Source organism: Heptranchias perlo, chromosome 27 (assembly GCF_035084215.1).
Source record: "Heptranchias perlo isolate sHepPer1 chromosome 27, sHepPer1.hap1, whole genome shotgun sequence".
NCBI lineage: Eukaryota > Metazoa > Chordata > Chondrichthyes > Hexanchiformes > Hexanchidae > Heptranchias > Heptranchias perlo.
The window spans coordinates 11,368,448-11,387,110 of NC_090351.1; the positions used below are offsets into that span (position 1 = coordinate 11,368,448).

The 18,663-nt window shown below is 45.5% G+C and overlaps 1 long non-coding RNA gene across 1 annotated transcript in view; it reads right to left on the reverse strand.

The window, feature by feature from the left end:
• Positions 1-3,967: 3,967 nt before the first annotated feature.
• LOC137344398 (uncharacterized) overlaps positions 3,968-18,663 on the reverse strand; it is a 60,498-nt gene continuing 45,802 nt past the window's right edge. The window contains exon 4 of the long non-coding RNA XR_010968345.1: positions 3,968-5,963. This is a non-coding gene — a long non-coding RNA (uncharacterized lncRNA). The remainder of the gene's footprint in view (positions 5,964-18,663) is intronic.

The following is an 18,663-nucleotide window of genomic DNA, read 5'->3' on the forward strand; positions in this document are numbered from 1 at the left end:
GACATAAAAAACCTGCAAGGGGATATAGACAGGCTGGGTGAGTGGGCGGAGATTTGGCAGATGCAATATAATATTGGAAAATGTGAGGTTATGCACTTTGGCAGGAAAAATCAGAGAGCAAGTTATTTTCTTAATGGCGAGAGACTGGAAAGTACTGCAGTACAAAGGGATCTGGGGGTCCTAGTGCAAGAAAATCAAAAAGTTGGTATGCAGGTGCAGCAGGTGATCAAGAAAGCCAACGGAATGTTGGCTTTTATTGCTAGGGGGATAGAATATAAAAACAAGGAGGTATTGCTGCAGTTATATAAGGTATTGGTGAGACCGCACCTGGAATACTGCATACAGTTTTGGTCTCCATACTTAAGAAAAGACATACTTGCTCTCGAGGCAGTACAAAGAAGGTTCACTCGGTTAATCCCGGGGATGAGGGGGCGGACATATGAGGAGGTTGAGTAGATTGGGACTCTACTCATTGGAGTTCAGAAGAATGAGAGGCGATCTTATTGAAACATATAAGATTGTGAAGGGTCTTGATCGGGTGGATGCAGTAAGGATGTTCCCAAAGATGGGTGAAACTAGAACTAGGGGGCATAATCTTAGAATAAGGGGCTGCTCTTTCAAAACTGAGATGAGGAGAAACTTCTTCACTCAGAGGGTGGTCGGTCTGTGGAATTTGCTGCCCCAGGAAGCTGTGGAAGCTACATCATTAGATAAATTTAAAACAGAAATAGACAGTTTCCTAGAAGTAAAGGGAATTAGGGGTTATGGGGAGCGGGCAGGAAATTGGACATGAAGCTGAGTTCGGATCGGTCAATGCCCTGTGGGTGGCGGAGAGGGCCCAGGGGCTATGTGGCCGGGTCCTGCTCCGACTTCTTGTGTTCTTTAGATTTGTGGTTGGGATCAGATCAGCCATGATCTTATTGAATGGCGGAGCAGGCTCGAGGGGCCGATTGGCCTACTCCTGCTCCAATTTCTTATGTTCTTTCTTATGTTCTTATGAAATTGGCTAAGAGACAGGAAACAGAGAGTAGTGGTGAACGGTTGTTTTTCAGACTGGAGAAAGGTTTACAGTGATATTCCATAGGGGTTGGTACTAGGACCACTGCTTTTTTTGATATATATTAATGACTTGGACTTGGGTGTACTGGGCACAATTTCAAAATTTGCAGATGACACAAAACGTGGAAATGTAGTAAACAGTGAGGAGGATAGTAATAGACTTCAAGAGGACATAGGCTAGTGGAATGGGCGAACACATGGCCAATGAAATTTAACACAGAGAAATGCAAAGTGATACATTTGGCAGGAAGAATGAGGAGAGGCAATATAAACTAAATGGTACAATTCTAAAGGGGGTGCAGGAACAGAGAGACCTGGGGGTATATGTGCACAAATCTTTGAAGGTGGCAGGACAGGTTAAGAAAGTGGTTAAAAAGCATACGGGATCCTGGGCTTTATAAATAGAGGCATGGAGTACAAAAGCAAGGAAGTCATGTTGAACCTTTATAAAACACTGGTTTGGCCACAACTGGAATATTGTGTCCCGTTCTGGACACTGCACTTTAGGAAGGATGTGAAGGCCTTAGAGAGGGTGCAGAAAAGATTTACTAGAATGGTTCCAGGGATGAGGGGCTTCAGTTACATGGATAGACTGGAGAAGCTGGGGTTGTTCTCCTTAGAGCAGAAAAAGGTTAAGAGGAGATTTGATAGAAGTGTTCAAAATCCTGAAGGGTTTAGAAAAGTAAATAAAGAGAAACTGTTCCCATTGGTGGAAGGGTCAAGAACGAGAGGACACAGATTTAAGGTGATTGGCAAAAGAACCAAAGGCGACATGAGGAAAAACTTTTTTACGCAGCGAGTTGCTATGATCTGGAATGCGGTGGTGGAAGCAGATTCAATCATGGCTTTCGAAAAGGAATTGGAGAAATACTTGAAAGGAAAAAAATTGCAAGGCTACAGGGAAAAAGCAGGGGAACGGGACTAACTGGATTGTTCTAACAAAGAGCCGGCACGGGCTTGATGGGCCAAATGGCCTCCTTCTGTGCTCTACTAATTCTATGATTCTAAATACCACCATTAGATCATCCCTTAATCTTCTATACTCAAGGGAATGCAAGCCAAGTTTATGCAACCTGTTCTCATAATTTTACCCACGTAGTCCCGGTACCATTGTGGTGAATCTGCGCTGCACCCACTCTGTGCACAGAATCTCCCAAATTTACTGTTTGGGACAGTTCTGTTCTAATATCTTAGGCTGCAATTCCACTACATCTGTATCACAACTACACTGCAGTTTTAGTGTAAATGCAGTCTAACTCCAGTGTCAGGGCCCAGCAGAGCAATGAAGCAAAGTGACACTCCTGGAAGGGGGCGGTCACATTCCATCTCGCTTCAGAGTGAGTTAAGGCCTTCATATCTGATTTACTCTCCAAGTTTACTGTCAGTGCAAAGTGCTGTTTGCTTTGGGTTGACGTTAGTTAAACTTGTGGAATGTGAATGCACAATGACAAATGAGCCTCAGCATTTACAAACTTTCTTTATTTCTCAAAGTGTAGAAAATCATTTTCTAAATTTGTGATGAATGATTTAAGATTTCATGCGGATAATTTCAAGAACCCCTTTGTGAAGGTGGGGCAACTGTGAACAAAGGACTCCAGTAAGGAGAGTTTTAAACTGAGAGTTAACTATCACTTACTGACCACTGGGCTGCTGAGAATCTGTGCCTTGATTATTCCTATCCCAGTACAATTTATGCATCATTTGGTGCCCCAGTAAAAGAAAGACTTGCATTTATATAGCACTTTTCATGACCACAGGACATCTCAAAATGCTTTACAGCCAATGAAGTACTTTTGAAGTGTAATCACTGTTGTAATGTAGGAAATGTGGCAGCCAATTTGTACACCGCAAGATCCCATAATGACCAGATCATCTGTTTTAGTGATGTTAGATGAGGGATAAATATTGGCCAGGACACCAGGGAGAACTCCCCTGCTCTTCTTCGAAATAGTGCCGTGGGATCTTTTGTGTCCACCCGAGAGAACAGACGGAGCCTTGGATTAACATCTCATCTGAAAGACGGCATCTCCGACAGTGCAGTACTCCCTCAGTACTGCACTGGAGTGTCAGCCTAGATTACGTGCTCAAGTCTCTGGAGTTGGAATTTGAACCCACACCTTTCTGACTTAAAGGTGACTGTTATCAGTGGGCCACAGCTGACACCTAATAACCAGCAGGGCCCATTTTGTGGTGCACCCTTTAATGTTACAGTCATTTCAAACTGGACAAGCAATTAAAGGGGAACTTCCCAAACTTTTGGAATGTTTGTTCAACACAGGCTGGCACGTCAAAGGTGAAAGTAAACACTCAATCCTACCTCCGCTGATATCTTGTTACAACAATACTCCAAAATATTTAAAATATTTGCTTGCAAAGTTCTTCAGTCAGAGCTTATGAAATGTTTATGAAGTTATTTCATTATGAGGTATATTGACTAAATATTTAAAAGAAGCAAACAGGATGATTATGCTGCAATACGCAATACTTTGAGATGCGTTGCTTTATGGCTTGTGTGTGATTCTTCTACGCAGACTATAATAAAATCACAAAGTACTCCAAATGCACAGCAGGCTGGTCATCTCACGGAAGAGAAAAATTAGTTGATTTTTCAGTCTATGTGTCAGCTGTGGTTCAGTTGTAGCACTCTCACCTCTGAGTCAGATGGTTGTGGGTTCAGAGTCCCACTCCAGAGACTTAAACACAAAATCTCAGCTGATACTCCAGTGCAGTACTGAGGGAGTGCTTCACTGTTGGATGGTGCTGACTTTTGGATGAGACGTTAATCTGCCCTCTCAGGTGGATGTTAATGATCCAATGGCAATATTTCAAAGAAGAGCAGGGGAGTTCTCCTCAGTGTCCTGGCTAATATTTATCCCTTAACCAACATCACTAAAAACAGTATCTGGTCATTATCTCATTGCAGTCTGTGGGACCTTGCTGTGCACAAAATGGCTGCAGCATTTCCTACATTACAACAGCGACTACACTTCAAAAGTGAGAAATGGAAAAGAATGTTTGACACTGCAGTTGGAAATATTTATTATTCTCTATTTACTCACCGTTTAATAATAATTGTAACATTTATGTTGTATCATTGCTAGTATTCATTTATTCTTTTACTGTTTAATAAGATTGTTTGGCAGTTAAAGTTGAAGTCGCAGTCTAGTTTCAAAGTCAAGGCAGATCACATGAGGGTCTGCGATAAAATCAGTACGCCGAGATACAGTGAAGAGGGCTCTCTGTTGAGTCCCTGCGCACGTTACTGATTTATCTCACTATCAAAACACCAACTGAAACATAGGGAGTGAAGACTCAATTAGAGAGACCTTCGGAGACGCTGCACCCTGAAAATATCTAGAAAAAAAGATGAGTTTTAAAAAACAACCCAAAATATAACACCATCCTTCTTTATACAATGTCAGTTGGCCTCCTGTGAACTTTCAGAATTTTCTGTATTTCCTGTATTTATGTTCCATTTACATCATTCATGTTTATTCTTTTATTTCTATTATAAGATGGGTAATTTGTGTCCCCAACTACAACAGAGGAGCTGATAGCTAAGAGCGGTACATGCTGTGTTGAAGATCGAGGAACTGCTATTCCATTTATCTAGCAGCAGTATCAGTAGTGTTCTTCTCCTATACGAATTCGGACCTGTGCAAAAGTGTGATGTATGTACAATACATTGGGTCAGTGTAATTATTTACGCAGCACTCGTTTGGCTATCAAGTGCTCTTTTAAAAATCAGTTAAAAATAATCATGATGAATTTTCAATGTCCTTTTTTCCAAATCACTTCATGCGTGGTTTTGGCGATGCATTGATTGCTGATAACACCATTTATGTACTCAGCCCAGAGGAGTTTCTGAACCAGAAGGGTTAATGAGCTGACAGGGTTTGTACTATAAAAGTTACTTGTCATTTGAGTTGGAATAAGAGTGCAAGTCACACTAAAGCCCATAAATATTACAACAACTTTAACATAGTCAAACGTCCCATGGCACTTCACAGGAGCGTAATCAGACAAAAACTGACACCGAGCCAAAGAAGAAGATGTTAGGACAGGTGACCAAAAGCTTGGTCAACGAGGTTGGTTTTAAGGAGCATCTTGAAGGAGGAGCGAGGTGGAGAGGCGGAGACGTTTGCAGAGGGAATTCCAGAGCTTAGGGCCTAGACGGCTGAAGGCATGGCCGCCATTGGTGGGGTAAAAGAATTGGGTGTGGTTAAGAGTCCAGAGTTGGAGGAATGCAAAGTGCTTGGAAGGTTATAGGGCTGAAAGAAGTTACAAACATAGGGAGGGGCGAGGCCATGGAGGGATTTGAACACATGGATGAGAATTTTAAAATCGAGGTGTTGGTGGACCGGGAGTTAATGTAGGTCAGTGAGAACAGGGGTGGTGGGTGAACGGGACTTGGTGCGAGTTAGGATATGGGCAGCAGAGTTTTGGAAGAGCTGAAGTATATTGAGGGTGGAAGATGGGAGGCCGGCCAGGAGAGCATTGGAATAGTCGAGTCCGGAGGAAACAAAAGCATGGATGAGAGTTCCAGCTGAGGCAGGGGCGGAGAAGAGCAATGTTACGGAGGTGGAAGTAGGTGGTCTTTGTGATGGAGGTGTTACTGAATGCTGTTTCTTTAACAAATGGTGCTTTAAACAAGCAATATGGTGCCAGCTCCCATTAAATGTATTCCAGATTCTTTTGTTCTTCACTGTTCCCTAAAGTATATTTTAAATGAAAGGCTGTTTGGCAAAATCGCTTTTGGGGTGCAGTGACTGTAGGCAAAATTCAGCTCCCTCGCACTGCAACCATAACAGTTCTCAAGCAGGATCGTGCCCTCTGACTGAGAATCCTCTCTCACAGCGTTCTTCCTTCTCACCCACTTCCCTCGATGAGGTCACCATCAAGTTCTGTTTTAAACCACAACAAAAAAAAATTAAAGAAAGAAAAACAAACAAATGTTTCCAGTTAAACATAATTCCCTCCAACCATCTGATTCAGGATCCTGGTGGAGGCTCCATTCTCCATTCTTTTTCATAATTAGTTGAACAACCATAAAGTCGGGACCGTAACCTGGCTTTATTTCCGGGTTTAACGTCGATCCACTGGGAATGCAAAGTCCGAAAATTTTGTGATTGCGACCCAAAAAACAACTATTTTCAACTCCCACCACCCCCAACCCACCCGTTCTTGGAGTTTAAAATCACCCACAAGGAGTTTGCCGGGATATAAATAGGTTAAGTGAGTGGGCAAAAATTTGGCAGATGGAGTATAATATGGGACAATGTGAACTTGTCCACTTTGGCAGGAGGAATAGAAAAGCAGTAAATTATTTAAATGGAGTTAGATTGCAGAACTCTGAGGTACAGAGGAATCTGGATGTCTGAGTACATGAATCACAAAACGTTAGTATGCAGGTACCACAAGTGATTAGGAAGGCAAATGGAATGTTGTCATTTATTGCAAGGGGAATGGAATGTAAAAGTAGAGATGTTTTGCTACAGTTGTACAGATGTACAGGGAAGTCTATCGTCAATTTGTCCGACCACACCCTTCAACCAGACGAAATCGAAGTTCTCAGCCGAGGGCTCAATTTCTGCCCCACTACCAACGAACCCAATGAGACAATCAACGATCCGGAACAGCAGACAGAGGGATCCGCGGTACAGCAACCGAAGAGGAAAGAGTCTCACTGGACTCCTCCGGAGGGTCGCTGCCCTCAGCTTGACATGTACGCTCAAGCTGTCAGGAAATGCGTCAATGCCAGATTCATCAGCCGGACTCAGAAGACAGTCCAGAATGTCACCCGAGCACAACGCAACGCCATCAACGCTCTCAAGACCAACCGCAACATCGTCATCAAACCAGCGGACAAAGGAGGAGCCATCGTCATACAGAACAGAACGGACTACTGCAAAGAAGCATACCGACAACTGGACAACCAGGAACACTACAGACGGTTACCCGCAGATCCGACCAAAGAACACACCCACCAGCTCAACAAACTGATCAAGACCTTCAATCCAGACCGTCAAAGCATGCTACGCACTCTCATACCACGTACTCCCCGCGTGGGAGACTTCTACTGCCTCCCAAAGATACACAAAGCCAACACACCCGGACGTCCTATCGTATCAGGCAACGGAACCCTGTGTGAGAACCTCTCTGGATACATCGAGGGCATCGTGAAACCCATCGTACAGGGAACCCCCAGCTTCTGTTGCGACACTACAGACTTCCTACAAAAACTCAGTACCCACGGACCAGTTGAACCAGGAACACTTCTCACCACGATGGACGTCTCGGCACTCTACACCAGTATCCCCCACGATGACGGCATCGCTGCAACAGCATCAATACTCAACACCGACAAGAGCCAATCTCCAGACGCCATCCTACAACTCATCCGCTTCATCCTGGATCACAATGTCTTCACCTTCGATAACCAGTTCTTTACCCAAACACACGGAACAGCCATGGGGACCAAATTCGCACCCCAATACGCCAACATTTTCATGCACAAGTTCGAGCAGGACTTCTTCACTGCACAGGACCTCCAACCAACACTATACACCAGATACATCGACGACATTCTCTTCCTATGGACCCATGGCGAAGAATCACTGAAGAGACTACACGATAACATCAACAAGTTCCATCCCACCATCAAGCTCACCACGGAGTACTCCTCAGAATCAGTTTCTTTCTTGGACACACGAATCTCCATCAAAGACGGGCACCTCAGCACCTCACTCTACCGCAAGCCCACGGACAACCTCACGACGCTCCACTTTTCCAGCTTCCACCCTAACCACGTCAAAGAGGCCATCCCCTATGGACAGGCCCTGCGAATACACAGGGTCTGCTCAGACGAGGAGGAACACGATGGACACCTACAGACGCTGAAAGACGCCCTAGTAAGAACGGGATATGACGCTTGACTCATCGATCGACAGTTCCGACGGGCCACAACGAAAAATCGCATAGACCTCCTCAGAAGACTAGCACGGGACGCAACCAACAGAGTACCCTTCGTCGTCCAGTACTTCCCTGGAGCGGAGAAACTACGCCATGTTCTCCGCAGCCTTCAACATGTCATCAATAACGACGAACACCTCGCTATGGCCATCCCCACACCTCCACTACTCGCCTTTAAACAGCCACCCAACCTCAAACAGACCATCGTTCGCAGCAAATTACCCAGCTTTCAGGAGAACAGCGTCCACGACACCACACAACCCTGCCACGGTAACCTCTGCAAGACATGCCAAATCATCGACACAGATACCACCATCACACGAGAGGACACCACCCACCAGGTGCATGGTTCATACTCCTGTGACTCGGCCAACGTTGTCTACCTCATACGTTGCAGGAAAGGATGCCCCAGAGCATGGTACATTGGCGAGACCATGCAGACGCTGCGACAATGGATGAACGGACACCGCGCAACAATCGCCAGACAGGAGGGTTCCCTCCCAGTCGGGGAACACTTCAGCAGTCAAGGACATTCAGCCACCGACCTTCGGGTAAGCATACTCCAAGGCGACCTTCGAGACACACGACAACGCAAAATCGTCGAGCAGAAATTGATAGCCAAGTTCCGCACCCATGAGGACGGTCTCAACCGGGATCTTGGGTTCATGTCACGCTACACGTAACCCCACCAGCGAACAAATGTTATCTGTTTTTAATATAACGGGTCATTTGCTGTCTTTCTCTTCCTTCCGGATGTTTCTATGTTTCTGCCTCTCTCTCTCTGTTTTTTTTTGGGTGTCTGTATATTCGGTGGCCTTGTAGGTAAAACCTCTCTGTCTGCACACTGTGATTGCCTTGGCAACGGGCAGTTGGAAAGACTTGCGTAATCACCAGGTATTGTTCTGTGATTTATAAATGCGAAGGGTTCGAGGATTTCATTTCCACAACATTCACCTGAGGAAGGAGGAGGCCTCCGAAAGCTTGTGAATTTCAAATAAAATTGATGGACTATAACTTGGTGTTGTAAAATTGTTTACGGTTGTACAGGGCATTGATGAGACCACATCTAGAATACTGTGTGCAGTTTTGGTCTCCTTATTTGAGAAAGGACATAATTGCTTTGCAGGCGGTTTAGAGAAGGTTCACTCGACTGATTCCTTGGATGAGGGGGTTATCTTATGAGGAAAGGTTGGACAAGTTGGGCCTGTATAAATTGGAGTTTAGAAGAATGAAAGGTGATCTTATTGAAATATATAAGATCCTGAGAGGACTTGAAGGGGTAGATGCTGAGAGGATGTTTCCCCTTGTGTGAGAGACTAGAACTAGGGGCCACAGTCTAAAAATAAGGGGTCTCCCATTTAAGACGGAGATGAGGAGAAATTTTTTCTCTCAGAGGGTCGTGAGTCTGTGGAAGTCCCTTCCGCAGAGAGCGGAGGAGGCAGGGTCATTGAATATTTTTAAGGCTGAGTTAGATAGATTCCTGATTAACAAGGGAGTCAAAGGTTATAGTAGGTAGATGGGAAAGTAGGGTTTAAGTCACAATCAGATCAACTATAATCTTATCAAGTGGCAGAGCAGGCTTGAGGGGCCAAATGGCCTACTCCTGCTCTTAAATCGTATGTTCATACGTTCGTATAGTATTTCTAAGCTTCAGTAATGATTCACATTGTCCTTAAAACTCAAATGACTGAAATTCAGAAAATCTTGGTCCAATTCTAAAACCCAAGGAGTACTTGCATTATTTGAATTAAAAACAGAAATTGCTGGAAGTACACAGTAGGTCAGTCACCATCTGTAAAGAGAAAAGATAGGTTGTGACGATTCAGGTGTGTCCCCATCATCAGAACTGCATTGTTTGTTTTTCAAATAGCAAATACACTTATGCCCTTTCAGTGTATTATTATTCTCACAGCACTAGCACAGTTAACACCCATTTGGAGCCTAACGTGGTAACTTGCAAAATTAAACTGGAACCAAGTGAGAACCGGGGGAGATTTTCTCGAATAGATCTACTGAAGCTGGGATTGTTCTCCTTACAATAGAGAAGCTAAAGGGGAAATTCAATAGAGGTGCTCAGAATTATGATGGGTTTTGATGGAATAAATAAGGAGAAACTGTTTCCGCTGGTAGGAGGGTCGGTAACCAGAGGACACTGATTTAAAGTAACTGGCAAAAGAATCAGGGGGTGGATGAGAATTTTTTTTACGCAGTAAGTTGTTATAATCTGGAATTCAATGCCTGAAAGGGTGGTGGAAGCAGATTCAATAGTAACTTACAAAAGGGAATTGGATAAATACTTGAAAAAGAAAAAAATTGCAGGGTTATGAACCTTTATAAAACACTGGTTCGGCCACAATCAGAGTATTGTGTCCAGTTCTGGGCACCGCACTTTCGGAAGGATGTGAAGGCCTTAGAGAGGGTGCAGAAGAGATTTACAAGAATGATTCCAGGGATGAAGGACTTCAGTTAGATGGGTAGACTGGAGAAGCTGGGGTTGTTTTCCTTAGAGCAGAGAAGGTTGAGAGGAGATTTGATAGAGGTATTCAAAATCATGAAGGGTCAAGACAGAGTAGATAGAGAGAAACTGTTCCCATTGGCGGAAGGGTCAAGAACCAGAGGACATAGATTTAAGGTGATTGGCAAAGGCGACATGAGGAAAAACTTCTTTACACAGCTAGTGGTTAAGATCTGGAATGCACTGCCCGAGGGGGCGGTGGAGGCAGATTCAATCGTGGCTTTCAAAAGGGAATTGGATAAGTACTTGAAGGGAAAAAATTTGAAGGGCTACGGGGAAAGGGCGGGGGAGTGGGACTAGCTGGATTGCTCTTGCAGAGAGCCGGCACAGACATGATGGGCCGAATGGCATCCTTCTGTGCTGTAACCATTCTATGATTCTATGATCTTATGGGGAAAGAGTGGGGAAGTGAGGCTAATTATTATAATTATATTAGTTATAATTCTATTAGAGGTTTTTGAGGATGTAACTAGCAGGATAGATAAGGGGGAACCAGTGGATGTAGTATATTTGGATTTTCAAAAGGCATTCGATAAGGTGCCACATAAGCGGTTGCTACACAAGATTAAGGCTCATGGGATTGGGGGTAATATATTAGCATGGATTGCGGATTGGTTAACGGACAGAAAACAGAGAGTAGGAATAAACGGGTCATTTTCAGGTTGGCAGGCTGTAACTAGTGGAGTGCCGCAGGGATCAGTGCTTGGGCCTCAGCTATTTACAATTTATACTAATGACTTAGATGAAGGGACCGAGTGTAATGTATCCAAGTTTGCTGACGATACAAAGCTAGGTGGGAAAGTAAGCAGTGAGGAGGGCAAAAGTGTCTGCAAAGGAATATCAACAGGTTAAATGAGATGGCAGATGGAGTATAATGTGGGGAAATGTGAGGTTATTCACTTTGTGGGAAAAATAGAAATACTGAATATTTTTTAAATGGTGAAAAGCCATTAAATGTTGGTGTTCAGAGGGATTTAGGTGTCCTTGTACACGAAACACAGAAAGTTAACATGCAGGTACAGCAAGCAATTAGGAAGGCAAATGGTATGTTGGCCTTTATTGCAAGGGGGTTGGAGTACAAGAGTAAGGGAGTCTTGCTTCATTTGTACAGGGCTTTGGTGAGGCCTCACCTAGAGTACTGTGTGCAGTTTTGGTCTCCTTAGAGGCAGTGTAACAAAGCTTCACTAGATTGATTCCTGGGATGAGAGGGTGGTCCTGTGAGGAAAGATTAAGTAGAATGGGCCTATACTCTCTGGAATTTAGAAGAATGAGAGGTGATCTCATTGAAACATCTAAGATTCTAAGAGGCTTGACAGGGTAGATGCTGAGAGGATGTTTCCCCTGGCTGCAGAGTCTAGAACTAAGGAACATAGTCTCAGGATAAGGGGTCGGATGACCATTATCCTGAGATGAGGAGGAATTTCTTCACTCAGAGGATTGTGACTATTTGGAATTCTCTACCCCAGAGGGCAGTGGATGCTCAGTCGTTGAGTATATTCAAGACTGAGATCGATAGATTTTTGGACTCTCGGGGAATCCAGGGATAGGGAGGGAAAGAGAAGTTAAGGTTGAAGATCAGCCATGATCTTATTGAATGGAGGAGCAGGCTCAAGCAGCTGGAAGGCCTACTCCTGCTCCTAATTTTTATATTCACATGTTCTTAATTGGATAACTCTTTCAAAGAGCCGTTACAGGCATCATGGGCTGAATGGCCTCCTTCTGTTCTGTATGATTCTATGAGGTTACTCCACCCTGTCAGTTTTAAAACTCACTGTTCTTGTACATTCATTGCCTGCAGGAACTCAAATAAGATGGGCATGCGGTTGGATGATGTGTTTCATCAGTGCCTGGCCAGTCCACCAGCCGGGGTCATTTTACCTCATCGATTTCATCACAGAAGGAGCCATTTGCCTATCTACTTCTTATATTTAAAATGGAAGTTCGAGTCACGACACATTCCAATAGGAACTACTAATGCAGTCTGTGGCCCTCCTAGTAGTTTTGTCTGCCCTATTTTTTGAATGGGCTGATCTGCACTATAGGAAGATGTCTGTACTTGCACTAGTGTGTTCTGCCAGGCAGGCAAAATGGTTGCAGGATACGGTTTGAGGTAAATTTCCAACAACAAAAGGGAGAAAAGATGTAACACTGAAAATAAGCAGTTAAATATAAGGAAAATATTGAAGTGAAATTTTTAAAATACTAATAAGGATGAAAAATTACGTCAAGACAGTGTACAGGAATTCAGGAGAAACTTCTTTAGCCAGAGAGTAGTTAGAATGTGGAACTCGCTACCAGGAGGACTGGTTGAGGCGAATAGCATAGATGCATTTAAGGGGCGCTAGATAAGCACATGAGGGAGAAAGGAATAGAAGGGTATGCTGATAAGGTTAGATGGAGGGAGGTTGGAGGAGGCTGGTGTGGAGCATAAATGCCAGCATAGACAGTTGGGCTGAATGGCCTGTTTCTGTGCTATAGATTCCATGTAATTCTATGTAAAGCAAATGGGAACATAGGGGTAAAAGGTGGGGATCAATGAACTAAAGATCTCAGAAGGGAGGAGGGGAGGGAGCATGCTGCTATAGATATGGGAGGGGAGGAGAGATGGTCCAGCAAGACAATCTAAGACATGGCTGCACCACTTCCTAAATGCTTCCTACAGGCCTTTCACAGTGGATTCCTGTCCAAGCTTCATCAAAATACAGAAAGCAAGCACTAAAGACACTTCCGACACAGGAGAAGTTAAGGTGATCAATCCACTGGCACTCCCAGTTGCTGCTAATGATTAAGCAAGGTGCAGTACGGCATTTAACAGTCACTGCAAGTAAAATAAAAAGATACTCTGTCCTTTTCCCAATCTATCTGACCCAGACCATCCATCTGATTTATCAATTTGTTCCAAAACGTAACACTTTTGAAAAACATTTGGGCCCCTGAAAATGGAGTAGAAATTAGTCTGGGGTGTGCCCAAACAGAGAGTCCCGAGGCTGGCCCGAAACTGGGCCTCAGGCCTCACCTAAATATTCCAAGCGAGCTCCGCAGGCAGCCGCACTTCAGGAGGAAGGTACCAGATGCAGCCACGAGATGCAGGAACTGTTATAGGTGGTGGAATGCCAGTTTTCACTCAGACTTAAACCTGCACCAGAGAGCAGGGTCGGTGCCAGCTGCTCCACCAGTGCAGCTGTCTGTCACCAGCTCTGAATCTCACATCTCGATGTAGACAGATAGATTTCAATTACTGACTAAAACAGATATCATTTATCCAAATGCTGGGCTTATTAAATAGAATTGGGGCATGGTAATGTAGTGGTTATGTTATTGGACTAGTAATCCAGAGGCCGGGACTAATAATCCAGAGAATGTGAGTTCAAATCCCACCATGGCAGTTTGAAAATTTTAATTCAGTTAAAAAAAATCTGGAAATAAAGAGCTGGTATCACTAAGAATGACCATGAAGCTGTCGGATTGTTGTAAAAACCCAACTGATTCACTCATGTCCTTTAGGGAAGGAAACCTGCCCTCCTTACTTGGGTTTGGCCTATATGTGATTCCAGTCCCACACCAATGTGGTTGACTCTTAGCTGCCCTCTGAAGCTAATTTGTTGCATCAAACTGCTACTGCGTTTCCAGAAGATGTCCCGCCACCTCTTTCTCAGGACAAATAGGGATGGGCAATAAATGCTGGCCTGGCCAGTGACACCCACATCCTGAGAATAAATTTTTAAAAATAATAATAATATATGGAACACTATGGTATGCTTATTTTTTTTATCTTTTACATGAAATCGAAAGCAAGGAAAGAAAGTTAAGTCAAAATGTATCATAATCCACCTTAATATAATGTATGTCTATGTATGTATGTGTGTACGTGATGTGAGTACATATGTGTGTGTATGTGTGTATTTGTGTGTATGAGTGTATATGAATGTGTGTGTGTTTGTGTGAGTACGTCTGTGTATGTGTGTTTGTCTGTCTGTATGTGTGTATGAGTATGTCTGTGTGTGTGTGTGTGTATGAGTATGTCTGTGTGCTCGTGTGTATATGTGTGTGTGAATATGTGTGTGTGTGTATTTTCTTCCCTTTGTTCTGTTCCTTTTTAAATGCCGTTCATCTGTATTCACCTTCAATTCTGATGAAGGATCCACACTTGAAACATTGGGCTCGATTTTAGGGTCGGGTTTCCTGCGGGTTTCCAGCGGGGGGGGCCCCGAAAATCCCGATATTTGGTCACGTGACCGGATCGCACCGCGATCCCGACCACTTCCGGGTTCCCCGATGACGTGCGGGGCTGCGTGCGTGGCCCCCGCTGGTGGGAATCCCGCAGGCAATTAAAGCCAGCGGGGTTCCACTTGAGAGTACTTACCTTGCTTGTTGAGGTCATTTAATGAGCTGAATCAGCTGTCAAAAGAGGAAGTGTGGGATTTTACCTTCATCGCAGAGTGTTTCACACACTGGGGGAAACAGTCTCCCCCCAACCAGGCGTGTTGCAGCAGCCTGTGGCAGGTGACAAGGTGCACTCCACGGGGGAGAGCCCTCACCCACGCAGGAGGCCACCGTGTCACATAGGGCAACCCCTGCCCCCCACCACCCCCCGCCAAGCCAGAGGACAGACTGACACAAAACCGCAGCCCCAGTCCGGGGAACCACCCACCTACCCTGCACAACCCCTCAGACCAACACCTGCCAGATGGGTGGTGCGTGGACACCCTCGGAGGACGAACAGCATGACCAGCCCCAGCAGCCTCGCAGTCCACGCCGTCCGCCGCAGAGACATGGAGCCCCCCAACACGGTGTTGTTGCACGCCCACCTGCACAGCAGGAGGGAGGGCTACCGCAGAGAGAGACGCATCATAGAGGGCACTACCCTCGCCACAGGGTCCACAGACCGAGGCGCAGCTCCCCGGACCTCTCCGAGCAGCAGTGCACACGGAGGCGCAGATTCGCTCGACATGTAGTCGTGGAGATCTGCAGCTCTTTCATGCCGAGCTACTCCTGGCTGGCCCCAGCACCAACTGCCTACCTGTCGCTGTCAAAGTCACCACTGCCCTCCACAACTTCTCCTCCGCATCCTTCCAGGGTGCAGCCGGGTACACCGCCGATGTCTCTCAGTCGTCTGCGCGGAAGAGCCCTGCAAATACACCTGCACCTACTCTGCAGTAACACGATGGGTGGCATCAGTGGTGGGTCCTCATAGTGATACCCAGGAGCGGGCATTATTGGACACAACGGACAGGATTCGCGGAGACATGGCGGTGGTGGTGCCAATATAATGTGTGATGTTTGTTGCTCTGAAATTCAATATAGGTAACACCCATGGCAAACCCTCAGACACCCTTGTGCACCCCCTTCATGCTCACGACACGTTTGCCTTACGCTGCCTACTGCACATATGTGATACATGCCCTGTGGCTGCAGCACAGGTGGTGGCAGGTTGAGTGAGGCTGGCCGTGAGGGAGATGCACGAGAGGGTGAGTATGGGATGGAGCCATGAGATTGTATGAGGATTGGGTTGCGTGTTAGTGGCAGGATGAGTACTGGCGAGGTGAGTAGGTGGAGGTAAGATGAGGATGGGGTTTGAGTGGGTATGAAGGGTGATGTGACAGAGTAGTGTTGGCGGTGCCGAAGGAGATGTGGGGTGGGGGCAGTGTTGTGGCAGACGGAGTGTAGGGGAAAGACTTCGTGTTCTCACTGTGGCTGACCTACTGCGGTCATTGCAGCGCCTCCTGCACTGTATGCAGGTGGGCGATATGTTGGTGGCGCAGGTGACCCCCTCTGCCACCTCGAGCCAGGCCTTCTTGGTGGCAGAGGCAGGCCGCTTTCTCCCGCCCGCCGGGGGGAAGATCTCTGTCCTCCCCCTCCTCCTCACCCCATCTGATGATACCTGGGGTGTGGCATCATTAAACTGGGAGCAGCCTTCCCCCTGGGCTGCTCCATGCTGTAATTTGTTCCATTGGTTGCAGCATCTGTCAGTGGAGGACTGCCCCTTTAACTAGAGAGCCTCCAGCTGACAGATCGTACTGCGCATGCGCAGCCCGCCCGACGCGCAGACCAGCGGCGCGGACCCCGGAGGAGCAGGTAATTGATTCCTATTAGTGTGTTGCCTGCTACGATCGCGCGGGCAACCCACTAATTTCGCCGAGCGTGTTGACCACGCTCCCGAAACCCAACCCGCCGGAAACCCGCAGGCCTGGTAAAATCGAGCCCATTAACTCTGTTTCTCTCACCACAGATGCTGCCTGACCTGCTAAGTGTTTCCAGCATTTTCAGTTTTTGTTTCAGATTTCCAACATCTGCACTTCTGTTTTTTTGTTACTGGTTGAAGTGGTATATGTTTAGAAGGGGCACTCTGCCACTGTCCTGCATAATCTTTGGCCCTGCCCTGTGACATTTGACCTCACCGTATAGCCTAATATGTGTTTCACCGTTTCCTAATTTAAATTAATCCAGAAGTAAATATATTCATAACAATTCCAGACATAAAGTTAAAAAGGATGAAAAAGTGTGGTGGAAATGTAGGTTCAGTGATAGTAACTGATTAACTACTGGGAGACAGGAGAGTGGAGAAAGACACGGAGACAGAAATATATCGCCGTTCCTTCTTCGTCGCTGGGTCAAAATCCTGGAACTCCCTACCTAACAGCACTGTGGGAGAACCTTCACCACACGGACTGCAGCGGTTCAAGAAGGCGGCTCACCTCTCAAGGGCAATTAAGGATGGGCAATAAATGCCGGCCTTGCCAGCGATGCCGACATCCCATGAACGAATAAAAAAAAAGTGCATGAGAGAGTTAATGTTTGAATGCATTTATATGTCTATTCATGCTACACACCTCCCCAACCTGAGTGGAACCAGTTCATCTACTCACAGGCCTATGTTCATTACGCTTTATAACCATGTTGTGCAAGAATGAACGTTCCTTTGTGTTTTCCTCATGAAGGGGAGACAGCAACCCCCAGCTTCATGGCTCTGCTCACTGGTGTGGGTCCCCCTCCCCCCACTCCTCCCTAGCAGTGAGGATAAAAAGTTAGCCTCCCAGAAGCTTTTCTTTCCTCTATTTTTCATTTGGATGAATTTTTCTTTTTTAAATTAACCGAAAACAAATGTTATTTGCTTATTTTTGCCTTTTCCTAATTTTATTCTTTCTCTAATCTTGTCCCCCCCCCACTCTCTGTACTAATCCCAAATCAGGAGCCTATGAGCTGGGACAAGAGTTAGAAAGTTTATTATCTTTTTCTAAAATTCCAAAAAATCTATCTGAACTAAATAAAAGAACCATTTTCTCATAATTGATCTCAACCAACTTCACTAAAACAGATTATCTGGTCATTATCCTATTGCTGTTTGTGGGACCTTGCTGTGCACAAATTGGCTGCTGCGTTTCCTACATTACAACAGTGACTACACTTCAAAAGTACTTCATTGGCTGTAAAGTGCTTTGGGACGTCCTGAGGTCGTGAAAGGCGCTATATAAATGCACGTTATTTCTTTCTTTAATTTTAAAAACCAAAATAATTCCCCCAATGGTAGTTAGAGGGAAACAAACCACAGGTGGCACACTAATCTTGAAGTCAGATAAACGTAACAAGCAACACATCACCGAGAAAGGTACCCTGCGACATTCAGCTAATCCTTTGGGCTGAATGGTGGGGTGAAGGGAGGGGGGATGCACAAAAGGCCAGACTCAGAGGAAGGGATAGTTCAGAGGGGGGAGGGGTGGTGTTTGCAGGGCTGGAGGATGTTACAGAGACTGGGAGGGGCGAGGCCATGGAGGAATTTAAGCACAAGGATCAAAATTTTAAATTGGTGATATTGGGTACCGGGAGCCAAAGTAGGGTTAGATGAAGAGGGGTGGAAGGAGGCGCGTGAGGAGCATAAATGCCAGCATAGACAAGTTGGGCCGAATAGCCTGTTTCTATGCTGTAGATTCTATATCATTCTATATATGTAGTTCAGTGAGGGCAGGAATGATAGGTGAGCAGATGCAACTCTCACACTGTTGGAAAATATATGTCGGCATGTGCTGTGAGTTCACATTCAATGGAAGCTGAGTTGAGGCAGTCCATTACAACCAGCAGAGGGCAAAGATCTTGATTAAAACCCAGGCTCGAGAGGAGAA